The sequence below is a fragment of the Syzygium oleosum genome, unplaced genomic scaffold (genome assembly GCF_021117445.2).
Source record: "Syzygium oleosum isolate NSW1041296 unplaced genomic scaffold, Sole_v2.1 Sole_v2.20, whole genome shotgun sequence".
Taxonomy (NCBI): domain Eukaryota; kingdom Viridiplantae; phylum Streptophyta; class Magnoliopsida; order Myrtales; family Myrtaceae; genus Syzygium; species Syzygium oleosum.
Window position 1 is genome coordinate 1,976,706 of NW_026607504.1, and position 16,804 is coordinate 1,993,509.

At 41.1% G+C, this 16,804-nt stretch overlaps 1 protein-coding gene and 1 pseudogene across 1 annotated transcript in view; both read left to right on the forward strand.

Moving 5' to 3' along the window:
• The window catches only part of LOC115684052 (ABC transporter G family member 35-like), a 48,170-nt gene that overhangs the window by 19,311 nt on the left and 12,055 nt on the right, over positions 1-16,804 (forward strand). The gene's annotated exons all lie outside the window — the stretch shown is intronic.
• On the forward strand, positions 6,582-16,518 carry LOC115684053 (ABC transporter G family member 29-like; annotated as a pseudogene).

The window sequence follows — 16,804 nt, forward strand, 5'->3', positions numbered from 1 at the left end:
CGGAACACCGATCCGAGCTCCGGCGAAGCTCCGGCGACCCTTTTTGCCGGACGGGAAAGAGAAAAAGAGGGAGAAAGAGAGAGAAAGGGAGAGAGAAAAGGCCTGGACAGGGGCGAGGCTGAAGCCGGGGGACTATGTGGTCGACGGCGGGGCACGGCGGTCGGCGGCGGCAATCCGGTGGCCGGCGGCAAACTCCGGCGAAGCCAAAACCAAGAGAGAAAATGGAGAAAAAGAGAGGAAAATGGAAGAGAAGCTGCTGGTGGGGGCTGGTTCTGCCGTGAGGGAGGGCTGAGGAGAGAGAAAACAGTCCAACTTGGTCAAATAAAGCAGCCCAAAGTGCCACATGTCGCCGATCCGTGAAAAATGACCAAAACGCCCCTAATCTAACGGTTCTAAAGAGATAGGCTTAAATAATTGAGGGGCAATTGGGTCTTTGGTGCCAATAATGCAGCTGATAACCACAGTTACTTATCCCAAAAATTTCCCAAAAATTCGGACCCGAAAACAGCCCAGGGGCAAAACCGTAATTTTTCACCCCCGGACCGAAATTCCACTTTTTACTCGTACTAACTCCAAACGTGTGTGGCCAGCGTAATATGACGTCAGATTCCCAAAAATAATCTCTTAAGCCTTCGAAAATCGACATCGAAATCCGGGCCCAATTTCGTGATCAAAACTCGCTCGAGTTTCAATTTCAGGGTCTCTGGCTAACGGGCGGCTGTTTAGGACATACGCGTATCGACCTAGGGTTATTCGAATTACGACGGTCCCGATCATTGAGAGAATGAGAAATTATCATTAGTTCCAAATATCACGATCGTTCGGTTCAGGTTCAGGACTGGTTGGCCACGTGCACTTTCGGTCTTGCAGAATCACCTGCGATCCGATTGTACATCGTTGGCCTTGGCCAAACCAAATCCATCACCTTTCCTAAGATCGGCCCACGTTGGCCCAAAATATTCACTCATCGTATCTCGAGATCGGTGTCCCGTTCACTGTCGAGTCCCTGGTCCACGTACCGTTTCCTAGTTAGCCATACCCCATTGGTTAGTATCCCGAGAGTAATCAGCTCTGGGCGAGACTTGCTAAAATGAAATGCGAAATATTGTCAATTTTATTGATCCCGGAATTACGTCGAAATTCGGGCTGTTACATTATTCCCAAGCACGGAATAAAAAAGAATCATTTTTTGAACAGAAATTATTTTCAAAAACAGAATGGTCGCCAAACGCACCTTAAGTTGCCATCTTTGTTCCCTCCATCGTCCCGTCGTGGGACGACCATAACACTTTAGGAAATCTCAGTTTACACGATGATCTAATCACGAGGATAACTCGTCTTTTTGTCAGATACTTTTCGTTCAAATTTTCGGAGGCTGGTAAACCAAGAGACAAACATTTCAGGGTGGTAAGAGAGAATGCTGAAGCTCGAGTAGTGGGTTTCATGAAAAAGCTTGACAGTGAAAGGTTGAAGACGATTCAGATCGTAAAGAAGCCAAGACGTGTGAGTGCTAAGGACTAGATATAAAGGATGCCGCTTGCATGTTCACTTGCGTTAGTTCTGTTAAGAAATGATTCAAAGCTGAGTTCCTTGCTTTTAGGAGGCAGTTAGCTAGTTACGTAGTCAACAATAAATCAGATTGTTAGCAGATTCTTAGGAGCCATATTTGGCTTAGTTGCTGATTTTACGTTTTGTGAATTCTATTTATTGCTATTTTGTATTCTCAAAAAGTGCGCTGAATAAAAGTCCTCCACTTTCATAATCTCCTCTGTTTTACGTATTGTTTCTGTCGTGTGAGCTTGATTTGTATTAAGTGATCTTCTTATTGATCCAACATTGTGGTATCAGAGCCAGGTTGAAGGTCTCTACTGCAAATCAACATGGCAGCAAATGGATCTAACTCGCAGCAATCGATGATACCCATTTTCAAGGGTGAAAACTATGAGTTTTGGAGTATTAAGATGAAGACTCTCTTTAGGTCTCAAGACCTATGGGAGATTGTGGAAGATGGTGTGCCAAAGAATGAAGAAGACGGCAGAATGCGGGAGCTGAAAAAAAGAGACGCCAAAGCTCTTTTTTTTATCCAACAGGGGCTGCATGAAACTGTCTTCTCTAGAGTTTCAACCGCGGAAACAGCAAAAGAAGCATGGGAAGCTTTGAGAAATGAGTTTCAGGGGACAACCAAGGTCAAGGCAGTGAAGCTGCAAACCTTGAGGAGAAATTTTGAGACATTGCAGATGAATGGTGGAGAGTCCATTCAAGATTTCTTTTCAAGAGGCATGACAGTGGTAAATCAAATGAGATCGTATGGAGAAGAGATCTCAGATGAAACCATTGTTTGCAAAATACTCAGAAGCTTGACAACAAGATTTGATCATGTAGTGGCAGCAATTGAGGAATCACAAGACTTAACAACCATGTCTGTCGATGCCTTGATGGGTTCTCTTCTTGCTCATGAAGATAGAATCAACAGAGCTGAAGAGAGAATTGATGAAAGGGCGTTCCAAGCTAACTGCAATTCAAGAGGAAATTGGAGAGGATCAGGAAGCTCAGGGAGAGGAAACGGAAGAAGTGGGACGCGAGGCAGAGGCAGAGGCAGAAACGCACAACAAGAAACGAGAAGATGCTTCAATTGTAACAGAGTGGGACATCTTGCAAAAGATTGCAAGGTTAAGGTTAACCAGGCAGAATTTGCTGATGCTGAGGAACAAGAAGAGGAGGAAGAAGAGTGTTACCTGTTTATGGCACATGAGGAGACAACACAGAACAAGAGGTCCATTTGGTTTGTGGACAGTGGTTGCTCCAATCACATAACCGGAGTGAAAGAAATGTTCAAGGACTTGGATGAGTCTCAGAAACGAATGATCAGTCTTGGGAACAACTACAAAATTCAGGTGGAGGGAAAAGGCACAATACTTATCAAGACACATCAAGGAAGAAGCAAGCTGATCAGGGATGTCTTGTACGCACCGCAATTGGCTCACAACCTGTTGAGTGTAGGCCAATTGCTGAAGTCAGGATTTATAGTTCTCTTTGACAACAACACTTGCACCATTAGAGACAAAGAAGGAGGACAACTGGTGGCTCGAGTAGCAATGACAGAAAATCTTATGTTTCCTTTTGAGGTTACAGCAGTAGAAGAGCTCAGTATGGTAGCAATCAATTCCTCAGAACTATGACACATGAGATACGGCCACCTGAATTATAGGAGTATGAAGGAGCTGTCAATAGATGAAATGGTCAGTGGGATGCCAACGATAGGTGACAAATACAAGCAGTGCGAGGAATGTATTTTTGCAAAACACAGCAAGAAATCCTTTCCAAAAGAAGAAGCCTGGAGAGCCACCGACGTATTGGAGCTGGTGCACATGGATCTTTGTGGACCAATGAGTACAACCTCATTGGGTGGAAGTAAGTATTTCATGATGTTGATTGATGATTTTAGTAGAATGAGTTGGGTTTTCTGCCTCAAAGTTAAGTCTAAAGCGCTTGAAACATTTAAGAAGTTTAAAGCTTTTGTTGAGAAGCAAAGTGGGAAAAATATCAAAGGGATAAGATCAGATAGGGGAGGTGAATTTCTTTCCACAGAATTCAATCATTTTGTGAAGAAGCAGGCATAAAGAGGCAACTTACAGCACCTTATACACCAGAACAAAATGGTGTGGTGGAGAGGAAAAATAGAACAGTGGTGGAGATGGCCAGGGTCTTGCTGAAATCGAGAGACATGCCTAATCTCTTTTGGGCAGAGGCAGTTCACGTTGCTGTCTACATTCTCAACGTATCCCCAACCAAGGCAGTGACAAAGAAGACCCCATTTGAAATGTGGTATGGCTTTAAACCTACTGTTAGTCATTTGAGAATTTTTGGATGTGTGGCATATGCTATGAAAAATCAGCAGGATAGAAAGAAGTTGGATGAAAAATCAGAAAAGTGTGTGTTCATTGGGTATTGTACAGAAAGTAAAGCATACCGATTGTACAATCCTGTAACTAAAAAAGTGTTCATTAGTAGAAATGTGAAGTTCAATGAGGAGGAAGGATGGAATTGGAAGGGAAAGGAGAAGAGGGAAGTGATACACCTGATGGATGAAGAAGGTACCGAAGATGAGGAGCATGAAACTCAGTCAGAAAGTGCACATGCACACAGCAGCGTAGGTGCAGGTGGATCTTCAATAAGCTCGGATACAACGAGTTCAGATGAAACACCACCAAGAAGGATGACCACAAGAAGCTCAAGAAGAATCGAAGAAGCAGCAACTTCCAGTTCAGAAGAGACACCTCCACAAAAGGTGCGCTCCTTGAGGGAAATCTTTGAGTCTTGCACATTTGCTCTCTTTACAGCTGATCCGGGCTCTTATGAAGATGCAGTTGGTATAAAAGAATGGGAAGATGTAATGAAGGAAGAGTTAGAAGCTATTGAGAGGAATCACACATGGGAACTTACGAATTTGCCACAAGGAAAACAACCAATTGGGTTAAAGTGGATTTTCAAGACAAAGTTTCATGCGGATGGGAGAATTCATAAGCACAAGGCAAGGTTGGTGGCCAAAGGGTACTCACAGATCCCAAGTGTAGATGTAGAGGAGACGTTTTCACCTGTAGCCAGATTTGAAACAGTAAGATTAGTCCTGGCGTTAGCAGCTCATATGAGATGGAAGGTGTATCAGTTTGATGTCAAATCTGCCTTTCTTAATGGTGAGTTAATGGAAGAGGTATTTGTCACACAACCTGAAGGATTTGTTGTGAAGGAAAAGAAGGACAAAGTGCACAAACTTCACAAGGCTCTATATGGTTTAAAACAGGCACCAAGAGCATGGTACCTGAAAATCCATGAATATTTCATGGAGTGTGGCTTTGTGAGAAGTTGCAGCGAACCAACGTTGTATGTGAAGAGAAATGGAGTCAAAGATCTGTTGGTGGTGTGTATTTATGTGGATGATATGGTATATTATGGGTCAAATGCTACTGCAATTTCAGACTTTAAGCAAGCAATGAAGAGTAGATTTGAGATGACGGATCTAGGCCTTCTTCATTATTTTTTGGGAATTGAAGTTCAGCAAATGGAAGGTGGCATATTCATAACCCAGAGAAAGTATGCAAAAGATATGCTCAACAAATTCAACATGAGCAACTGCAAATGGTCTACAACCCCTATGAATATGAACAAGAAGTTGCAGATGGAGGATGGTTCACCAGCAGCTGATGGAAGCATGTTTAGGAGTCCTGTAGGAGGGCTTACTTATCTGACTCGTACTAGGCCAGATATAGCCTTTCCTGTAGGTGTTGTATCGAGGTTCATGCATAATCCTTCACAACATCACTTAGGAGCAGTAAAGAGGATTCTTAAGTATGTTGCTGGTACTACTGATCTTGGAATTTTATACAAGCAAGGGTCTGAATTGAAGTTGCTGGGGTATACAGACAGTGATTGGGCTGGATGCGTTGAAGATAGAAGAAGCACATCCGGTTACTGCTTCACCTTGGGCTCAGGAGCAGTAGCATGGAGTTCTAAGAAGCAGACAACAGTTGCCTTGTCCACTTGTGAAGCTGAATATATAGCTGGAGCAGGAGCAGCTTGTGAGGCAATTTGGTTGAGGAAGGTCTTGACTGAGCTGGGTCAGGAACAAGTAGAGGCCACTGTTATAAAGTGTGATAGTGCTTCAGCCATAGCTTTGAGTCGAAATCCAGTCTTCCATGGTCGATCCAAGCACATAGAGATTAAGCATCATTTTTTGAGGGAGCTGGTAGCTAGAGATGAAGTTAAGCTGGATTTTTGTGGGACAGAAGAGCAGGTAGCTGATGTGTTAACTAAAGCTTTATCATGTGGGAGGTTTGAAGAACTTAGAAGTCAACTTGGTTTAACCAACTTTGAATCAAGGGGGGATGTTAAGAAATGATTCAAAGCTGAGTTCCTTGCTTTTAGGAGGCAGTTAGCTAGTTACGTAGTCAACAATAAATCAGATTGTTAGCAGATTCTTAGGAGCCATATCTGGCTTAGTTGCTGATTTTACGTTTTGTGAATTCTATTTATTGCTATTTTGTATTTTCAAAAAGTGCGCTGAATAAAAGTCCTCCACTTTCATAATCTCCTCTGTTTTACGTATTGTTTCTGTCGTGTGAGCTTGATTTGTATTAAGTGATCTTCTTATTGATCCAACAAGTTCTCTAGACCTCCATCATTTACTCTCTCTCTCTCTCTCTCTCTCTCTCTCTAAAGAAGAAGAGGAAGAAGAAGAAGCTTTGTTTTAATCTATGAGACAGTGCCTTGGCGTCATAAGCTCTTCTTGAGAATTTGAGGTGCGTGTTTCTTCTTCTTCTTCTTCTTTTTTCTTTTCTATTTTCTTTGGGAAACTACGTAATGAAAATGGTTTTGCTAATATGCATGCTTTCTTTCTTTCATGAGCTTCGACTGAGCACTAGCTGCACTAAGCACGACTCATTTGGTCATCTGTCTATTCATTCAAACTTTTGAAGTTAGCATATTGGCTCTTAATTAGAATTTTGCATCATGATTTTGCTACCATTTACTTGATACAGAACAAGAATAAAAGAACTAGAAGGCGAGGAATAGCTCTAGGAGATATGGAGGGATTCAAACGAGCGCGATCGTAGAGGCAAACAAGCCAAAACATGAGCTGGAGCTTAAGTAGGAGCAGGAGCAAGACTAACCGGGGCATCGATAACGTGTTCGCTGGTGCTAGGCAATCAAGTGGGATGAGCCGCATCGATGAAGACGAAGAAGCTCTCAAAGGGGCTGCAATTGAGGGATTGCCGACGTACAACAGAAGTTGGCTGTGGATGCGAGGAAGATGGACCTGAATGATAGCCAACAGTTCAACGATAGGATCTTCAAAGTGGCTGAAGAAGATAATGAGAGGTTCTTGAGGAAGCTTAGAAACAGGATTGACAGGTAAGTTCACTTTCATTTTCAAATTGGATGCAAATGAAATGCTTCACGAGATATTTTGGCCCTAGTTTTCTCAGCCGGGTTTCACTGATGATAAATGACGATGAGGTTGTCTGGAACCATGTCTTGCAATGACATGGGCTCAATCTCATTCTCTTTCTTTGTAAGAGATATATCGTGACGAGTCATAACTATATTCTTTTTCATTTAGTTATCTCTTCCAGCAATGTAGATGAACATGTGCAAACGTGCAAAAGAATGGCCAACCTCATGAGCACCACCAACCTCTGATTTGATAACGCATATCGTTGACTCAATGTTTGGTTTTTTATTACCATGCTGTTCGTGTTGATTGTGCATGCAAGTAGGTCATATACATATCAGGACTACTGGATCTGTGGTGGGGGGAAAAACAGCAGAGTGGCATGCATTGCCTTCTTTATTAACTCATATGCATATCAGGACTGCTGATCTGTGTAACAGTACTGTTATGTCGGAATTCAATCCCGTGACGAAATACTTTTACCGAAATACATTGGTCGATTTTTATCAAAGGAGACTGGTTATGTGGCAATTCTAGACAAAAAATATTATAGGTAGACAAGGGAACCGATAACTTCATTTCAAACAAAACTAATCGTACACAAACTGTGCCGGAATTTAATAGATGACAAAGCCCAAAAACGTAAAGATACAACACCCGAAGTTAATCGACGACAAGGCACCCAAGAACTACAGCAAAGTTACACGGCAGAATTTGATCGACAATGAGGATCTAGAAACTATAGCTAAAAAACACGTCGGAATTTAATCGATGACGCGAATCTGGAAATGCAGTGTAGAAATTGAAAGATAACATATTTGTTTGTTCTACGGTACACAAACACTAGTATTTATATTGTTCACAACATAATTGCCCATCAGCTTCTTCAGAAGTTTTAGCCAACCCTTCACATCTCTGGAACTTTAGGTTCCATGTCTTCATATTGCCACGACTTCTCATCTCCACGTGGTTACTAGATTCAAATGAATAATTTCGTCATTTTATGAGCGGTTACAAGAAGTTACAACATGAAGCTCAAATATCCGAAAATATCGCTACTACACAGATACACGTCAATATCGATGTCGATGACTTCATCCTAGATAAGCGACGTTTGTTGTCAATAACTTCCTTGGTTGTCGATACTCTTCAAATTGTCGACATTTATCTAAAAGAGCTTAAATTTCCTAAAAAGTGTCGCTACTCATCAAGCTGTTGATTGTTTGTTTCATCGATGACTTCTGCTATTCACCAGTCAACTCTCATTGACTAAGTCTCTTACTTGTTCATAATAACTAAAAGTTGATATTTTCTTCTGTAAAGAAAGTTTCTAGGCCATATGTCCTTTTGCATTTTCAGCCCGTCTATATTTTCCCCAACAAACCGACAGCGAAATCAACCAAAAAAACAGAAAACAAGCGTTTAATACAAGCACTTCTGTTAGGGTTAAAAAAAGGACAAGAAAGTGACATGCATTGCCTTCTTCATTAACTCATGTGAATATTTTAAAGATTTGTACATTGTGATTTAGCTAAGTTTGAGTCATGCTTCTCCATACACAACTTATTGATGTATATGTCGCCGATTAATTTGTATATTATTCAATGACTGACATCCCACCATGTTGATAGTTGACAAGGTCAGCTGACAAGGACTGGCCTCCTAGGGACAAGAATTAGTCAACTCAGCCAACTAATTAATCATGAATTGATGTGAATAATAGTTGAATATTTGTCTTGTAATTGAGTTGATTTGGATGATTTTTTGCAGGGTAGTTATCCAACTTCCGACGGTGGAGGTGAGGTTTCAGCATCTAATTGTGGAAGCAGATTGTTACATTGGAAGCAGAGCTCTTCCAACACTCACCAATGTTGCCCTAAACATTGCTGAATCAGCTCTTGGTTTGGCTGGGATTAGACGGGCCAAGAGGAGAAAACTCACCATCCTCAAAGATGTCTCTGGCATTGTCAAGCCATCAAGGTGAACCAAAGACACCCCCCAAAAAAATTTCTTCTTAAGTGGGGAAATTATTATTGGGATTTAATTAATCCGTTCGGATTGTGTTTTTAAAACAATAATGTCTTGATTGGACAATTTTCATGACTTAATTACAGGATGACCCTTCTATTAGGCCCACCATCCCCAGGGAAGACTACCCTTTTGCTGGCTCTGGCAGGAAGATTGGACCCAACCTTGAAGGTCTATAGGACTGAACTCGGATAAAATTTCATGACCCTATTAAGGATTTACTAAATAATTAGTATAATAAAGGCGAGGCTGAAAAGTAATTTGTGAAATTGTCATGATTGAGCAGGTTGCAGGGGAAATATCATACAATGGGTACAGGCTCAATGAATTTGTGCCACAAAAGACATCTGCATATATCAGCCAAAATGATGTGCATTTGGGTGTGTTGACCGTGAAAGAAACCTTAGATTTCTCTGCAAGGTGCCAAGGAGTTGGAACTATATATGGTAATTTTGATTTTATCAAGTAATTGTTGAATTATTAATGTATTCTTTTTCTTTAAAAAGTATGTTTAGATATATCTGACCCATTATTGTATTTTAGTAATCAAACACAGTATAATTGATCTTTACTGTCACACAGCTGCTCTCTGAGCTTGCAAAGAGGGAAAAAGATGCTGCGATTTTCCCAGAGCCGGAGGTTGATCTTTTCATGAAGGTAATGAGTTTCAATATCTCTTTAGTTTTCGAACTAATTTTAATCCCGTGGTCACCGCATTTTAATATTAAGAAATTCTTGATAATTGATGATTGAATTATTAATTTCACTCACAGGCCCCAGCCATGAAAGGTGTTGAGAGCAGTTTAATTACAGATTACACCATGAAGGTAAGAGAAACGTTGAGTATGCACGTCACTTTTTGGCAAATTTTGAAATTTTATGCTAGTTGGAAGCAAAGTCTTCTTTTTTTCCTGAATTTCTTCAATTGGTCGAGTGTTTACTTGCAAGTTGGCCGGTAAATATTCTAGGATCATTAAGAAAGAGGGAGAGAGAATCGGTAAAGATTACACTTTTACGCAATTGACTAAATAAAAGAGTACGTATATGGCTCTATTTAGAAAAAATGAAAGACACCCGAAAACCCTAATTACCTTATTTATGACCACCTACTAACTACTTACTAATATTGATAACTATTCTTCAATATGGCCAAGCTCTTTTATATGATTCTAGACCTTTTTGTTGGTTTATAAGACATTTGAACCAACTAGATTATCAATCTGTCCATCCACATGAAAATAAGTGAATTTATGTCCTCCACTCTCTCACCTTGGTTTTGGAAGGTTCATTTTCCTGTTTGTTAAAATTCATAGCAAATTGCTGACCATGAACGTGTTCATCATGATATACCTTTGGAGACTACTTATTAAGTGCACTCAGAAAAAGACTCTGCCTTAATCCGCAGGAATTGTTAAAGTTGATGAATCCTCAATAGTACTGATGAATTTCTCTACATAAATGGCCTCTTCCAATCTCACTATGTCTCTGTTTTTTTGTTTCTTTTTTCCGTTAATATATGAAACAGATCTTCGGGCTCGACATATGTCGAGATATGATTGTCGGAGATGAAATGCAGCGTGGGATATCCGGTGGACAGAAGAAGAGAGTAACGACAGGTTTTGCTTTTAGCTTCTCTTAGTAAATATCCTTCTAATTATCGACTCTATGTCCGTGTTTATAGAGCCTGAATAAGAAGTCATGACAATTTTACTGTGGGTGAGGCAATGTCAAACTAATGACAAGCCTTGTAAGATCATTATGGAAGAAGTAACTAATATGCTCAAATTCATGTAAATACAGGAGAGATGATTGTTGGGCCTACAAAAACATTGTTCATGGATGAGATATCAACCGGCCTTGACAGTTCGACAACATACCAAATTGTGAAATGCCTGCAACAAGTGGCACATCTCACTGATGCCACAATCTTGATGTCGTTGCTGCAACCAGCACCGGGGACATTCGATTTGTTTGACGGTATCATTCTCTTATCAGAAGGCCAGATTGTGTACCAAGGACCATGAGAACACGTCATCGAGTTCTTCGAGCAATGCGGGTCAGGTGCCCTGAGAGAAAGGATACTGCTGATTTCTTGCGAGAGGTAAAAAAAGAAAAAGTCAGCAACAATGGGATGCTTAATATTATAGCTTTTGGTGCATTTTGTGCTTTAACTTTGAGTGTCATTATATGGTAGAATGATCATTAGTCAGGCCAGGTCGGTGTGTAGGATCTTCATGTGAATTAGTGTTAAACGTGTTCAAACTGTGCTAGACTTAGGCTGCTTTTAAATCTGTATATTAGGTGACAGCTAAGTTATCAAGTCGTATCTGATACAGTCCCCCCTATGAATCTGACAGTCTAGCTTGATGGGTGCTACTACCACAGGTTACCTCGAGAAAGGACCAAGAGCAATACTGGGCAGACAAAACCAAACCGTACAGGCACATATCAGTCGGTGAGTTCGCCAACAGATTCAAGCAATTTCATGTCGGCATGAGGCTCGACAAGCAGCTCTCCATCCCATTTGATAGGAGCAGGAATCACCAAGTGGCTCTAGTCTTTACGAAATACTCAGTCCCTATGATAGAGCTTGTTAAGGCCTGTTTTGACAAGGAATGGCTGCTGATAAAGAAAAATGCATTTGTGTACATTTTCAAGACCGTCCAGAGCATTATCTTGGCAGTCATTGGGTCGACGGTGTTCATCAGGAGTAGGATGCACACTCAGAATGAAATGGATGGGCAACTGTATATTGGCGCTCTCCTGTTCTCGATGATCATCAACATGTTCAATGGTTTTGCTGAGCTGAGCATGGCTATTACTAGGCTTCCGGTTTTCTATAAGCAGAGAGACCTTCTGTTTTACCCACCTCGGACCTTCACATTGCCTAATTTCTTGCTCATGATTCCCATGTCCATGATTGAGTCCGTCGTTTGGATGGTCATCACGTACTATTCCATGGGATTTGCACCTGAAGCAAGCAGGTATGTGAGCTGAAGTTGCAGAAGCATCACACGGAGCCTTAACGATATCACTATAAGTTGCAAGGGTCAATTGCCTCTTGCCCGCTTTAAAGTTTTGGGGGAGTTGGCAATGTCCTTCCTGACTTTGGCTCTTCACAATCTACCCCCAAAAAGTCAACAGATCATTCGATCTAAGAAGCTAGGTTCTCACTCAGTTTTAGCCATCAAAAGAATGATAATTCTCAAGAGCTTCTTCTTGATCAAGGAAAATAGCTCAGGTCACTGAGTTTGGAAGAATTGTTCAGTGTCGCTTTTCCTGCTAGAATGTATCATCTTACCTGAAATTGTTTCTGTTAATTAATAAAGCAGACAGACTTTCTATTGATTTGCAGTTACTCAGGGACGTCGCTGCCATATATAGCTAAAGTTGAATTTTATTGGTGATTGCTGCAATTCTTTCCTTACTTAAGGCAAAATTGCAATTGACCATCTTACCGCACAATGATAAAATTCATTAATCACAGTAGACTTCAAGGAATGACGCCTCAAAATAATGTACTGAATGACCATACTGTGGTTTTACTACTTGCAGGTTCTTCAAGCAACTCCAATTGATATTCTTAATCCAACAAATGGCTGCTGGGCTATTTCATTTCATATCAGGTGCTTGTAGGACCGTGATCATCGCTAACACAGGTGGTGCTTTAATGCTTCTCCTCGTGTTTTTGCTTGGAGGTTTCATTATTCCTCGAGGTAAGTGTTCCATAAAAGAAAAAGGACTCATTAAAAGTATAGGTGCTGACTAGTACTTTGCAAGCAAGGTGGAGCAATAGCAGAGAGCTGAGAGCTTGTTCGGATGTTGCAGGTAATATACCTAGTTGGTGGAAGTGGGGTTACTGGGCATCGCCCTTAACTTATGCTTTCAATGCCATTGCTGTGAATGAGATGTTTGCCCCTCGTTGGATGAATAAACTGGTAAATCTCCTGCTGTCCTCCCATGTTCCGTTGAATTAGCATTTACGGTCCTGCTATCAGTCAAATTGCTGTAATTACACAGAACTAATAGCGGGCCCGGAAATGCTATTAGTTTGGTGTAATTACAGCAATTTGACTGAGACATTTTGTTCAACTTATGTTTCATAGTTTTAAGCTTTTTCCGTAGTTAATTCACATGTGTTAAAAGAAGCACGACCAAAGTACAGCATTTATCACTGTCGAACTTCTTGTCCTGTGAAATAGGGACATGTACATCTTTAATTTCCTTTTTCATCTTTACAAGAAACCAACAAATAATCAGTTGTCTTGCAGGCTAGCAGTGGTAATTCGACTTTAGGTTTGGCAGTGCTCAAGACCTATGGTCTCTCCAATGAGAATTGATATTGGATTGGTGCATCAGCTCTTATTGGATTCGTAATCCTCTTGAATGTGCTCCATACCCTTGCCCTTACGTACCTAAATCGTAAACTCTAGCTCAAAACGTAAAACGTTCTGACTTTCGTTTCCCCTGACATAACTCTCTCAGAGGGTGTCAACTTTTTTAGTCTTTTGTTTAATAAAATGCATAATACTGCAGCCCTCGGAAAACCTCAAGCTGCAATATCTGAAGAAACAGACAAAGATGAGGAGGACGAGCAATCAGAATCAAAGGACAACTCTAGAATGAAGAAACTTTCTTCGATTATGAGAGAGTCTTTTAGTGGGCCCTTATCTACATTCGATGGGAGCAATACAAGTAAATAAAACTTCAGACAGAAAAGTACTCCTTCCCGAGAAAATGTTACTGGTTGTGATATGAGCATTTGCATCTGAATATTTCAGGAGGCATGGAGCTCGGATGGATGAGCAGCCAAACAAACGCCAATGGCCTGAGCAGAAATGCAGATTCCTGTCTTGGATCGCAAAGAGGTGTTGCTGCAAAGAGAGGAATGGTTCTGCCTTTCGCTCCTCTAGCAATGTCCTTTGATAGTGTAAATTATTATGTAGACATGCCTGCGGTATGTAATCTGTACCTTTCGTGCTTGTCTTAAGTCAACATCACATAATCTATAGTGATTTGAGATGGCGAAGCTACTCAAGTACTCAATGTGTGAGCTTTATACAACAGAAAATGAAGGAACAAGGGGTCCTGGATGACAAACTCCAGTTACTCAGGGAAGTAACAGGTGCATTCAGACCTGGAGTGTTGACTGCACTAATGGGAGTAAGCGGAGCTGCAAAGACTACCTTAATGGATGTTTTAGCAGGGCGGAAGACGGATGGCTACATTGAAGGCGACATCAGAATTTTGGGATTTCCCAAGAAACAAGAAACCTTCGCCAGAATTTCAGGATACTGTGAACAAAATGATATCCACTCACCACAAGTCACCATGAGAGAGTCTTTAATCTACTCAGCTGTCCTACGTCTACCAGAAGAATTCAGGAAAGAAGAAAAATGGTATGAGTTTATTTTATATTATGGCCTTCGCCTATTTATTCAAGTTGTGATAGAAAGACTCTAAGAATGATAATTAGATGTCGATGAAATTTAGTAAGTTTATCTTGAAATTGTCGTGCCACCAGATTTTTGTCAATGAAGTGATGGAATTCGTAGAATTGGATAATCTCAAGGAAGCACTAGTTGGTCTTCCAGGAATTATGGGTCTATCGACAGAACAAAGGAAAAGATTGACTATAGCAGTAGAGCTTGTCACTAATCCATCCATAATATTCATGGATGAGCCAACATCAGGTCTTGATGCACGAGCCGCTGCCACTGTCATGAGGACTGTGAGGAACACGGTGGATACTGGTCGGACCGTAGTCTGCACGATTCACCAGCCTAGCATTGACATCTTCGAAGCATTTGATGAGGTAACTAATTTGAAACTCTTGTTGCTTTCTTCCTGTACAAGCAAGCAATGACCAATAAAAGTTCACGTATTTAACTGGTTTACCTTTGCTTCAGCTACTGCTGATGAAGACAGGAGGGCAAGTGACATATTCTGGACCCCTCAGTCAATTTTCCCACACGGTCATTGAATCCTTTGAGGTACCAATGTTGTACACTTACACAAATTTCTTTTTACACATCTGGTGTGATACATATGGACAAGACAGGTAGAAACATCTGGTGTCACTATCCTTTTTACTAATTTTAGTCTATTCCCGGAGTCCTGAAAATCAAGGAAAAGTACAATCCGGCAACATGGATGCTCGAGGTGAGCTCGATAGCAGCTGAAATGCGGCTCAAGATGGACTTTGCTGAGCATTACAGATTGTCATCCTTGTTTAAGTAAGTGAAGTACAATCCTTTCCATGTTGTCAATGAAAACTTTGTTGCTGACCTGCTAAAATTATATGCCTTTGTGCAGGAGGAACAAGGAACTAGTGAAGGAGCAGAGTACGCCGCCTCCAGGAACCAAGGATCTGTATTTCCCAACGCAATACTCGCAGTCCTCATGGGGACAGTTCAAATCTTGTCTGTGGAAACAATGGTGGACTTATTGGAGAAGTCCTGACTATAACCTTGTGAGATACTTTTTCACATTAGCGTGTGCCCTAATGGTGGGTACAATTTTCTGGAGGGTTGGCACCAGAAGGTACGTGCCTCCATGTCCTAGTGAGTAAACTTTCGGCAATGTGCTTTTTCATAGAACAGTGAGGTTAAAATCAATATTTCATCCAATTTATGCCTGCTTCATTATGTCACTTTCCAGGGAAGATCAGTCTGATCTGACCATGATTATTGGAGCTATGTACGCTGCGGTCTTGTTTGTAGGCATTAATAATTGTTCGACCGGACAACCTGTGATAGCTGTTGAGAGAACCATGTTTTATCAAGAAAGATCGGCGGGAATGTATTCGGCTTTGCCTTACGCAATGGCACAGGTGAGAATCAACAACTAAGTTATACCTCAATTCTTTATTGGCGATACATCTTCACTCAATTCGTTAAAATTTAATTTGCCTCTGTGTAGGTGATATGCGAATTGCCATATGTGCTCTTTCAGACCACATATTACACGGTGATTGTGTATGCAATGATCTGCTTCGAGTGGACAGTGGCAAAATTCTTCTGGTTCTTCTTCATCTGCTTCTTCTCCTTTCTCTACTTCACATGCTACGGCATGATGACAGTCTCCCTCACGCCCAACCAGCAAGTAGCCACCATCTTCGCCGCCACTTTCTATGGTCTTTTCAATCTTTTCTTCAGATTCTTCATTTATAGACCAGTGGGTTCCTTTTAGTCCTCAAAGGTTTAACTCTTTTACGACCATCTGGTCATACTTATCGCACAGGACAACCATTTGTTCTCCATTCTTTTCAGAGGATACCGAAATGGTGGGTATGGTACTACTGGATCTGCCCCGTGTCATGGACCGTGTATGGATTCATAGTGTCACAGTATGGTGATGTCGAGCACAATATCCAAGTCACTGGACAAGATGAAGTACCCATCAAGAAATACATTCAAGACACGTTTGGGTATGACCCAAACTTCATGGTACCTGTTGCTGGAGTCCTGGTTGCTTTCACGGTCTTCTTTGCCTTCAAGTTTGCTTATTGCATCAAAGCACTCAACTTCCAAATGAGATGATGAGGCTATGATGATGCTCTTGAAGATGAAGGCAAGCACTTGCTCTGATCGTTGTGTACATGTAAAAAATGGGCACGAAATGCAGCCCGGGAAGGTTCTGCAAGGCATTGATTGATTTTGAGAGAAAGATTAGGCTACGGTATACGGTACAGGCTTCAGATACATAGAAAAACATAGAATTTTTTTTTTTTTGGGTCGAAAAACGTAGAAGTTAGCAAGGTTCGAGGATACTGCGCAAATGTAGAGCGACGTGTATTTGGACAAACTTGCATAATTGGTCAAATTT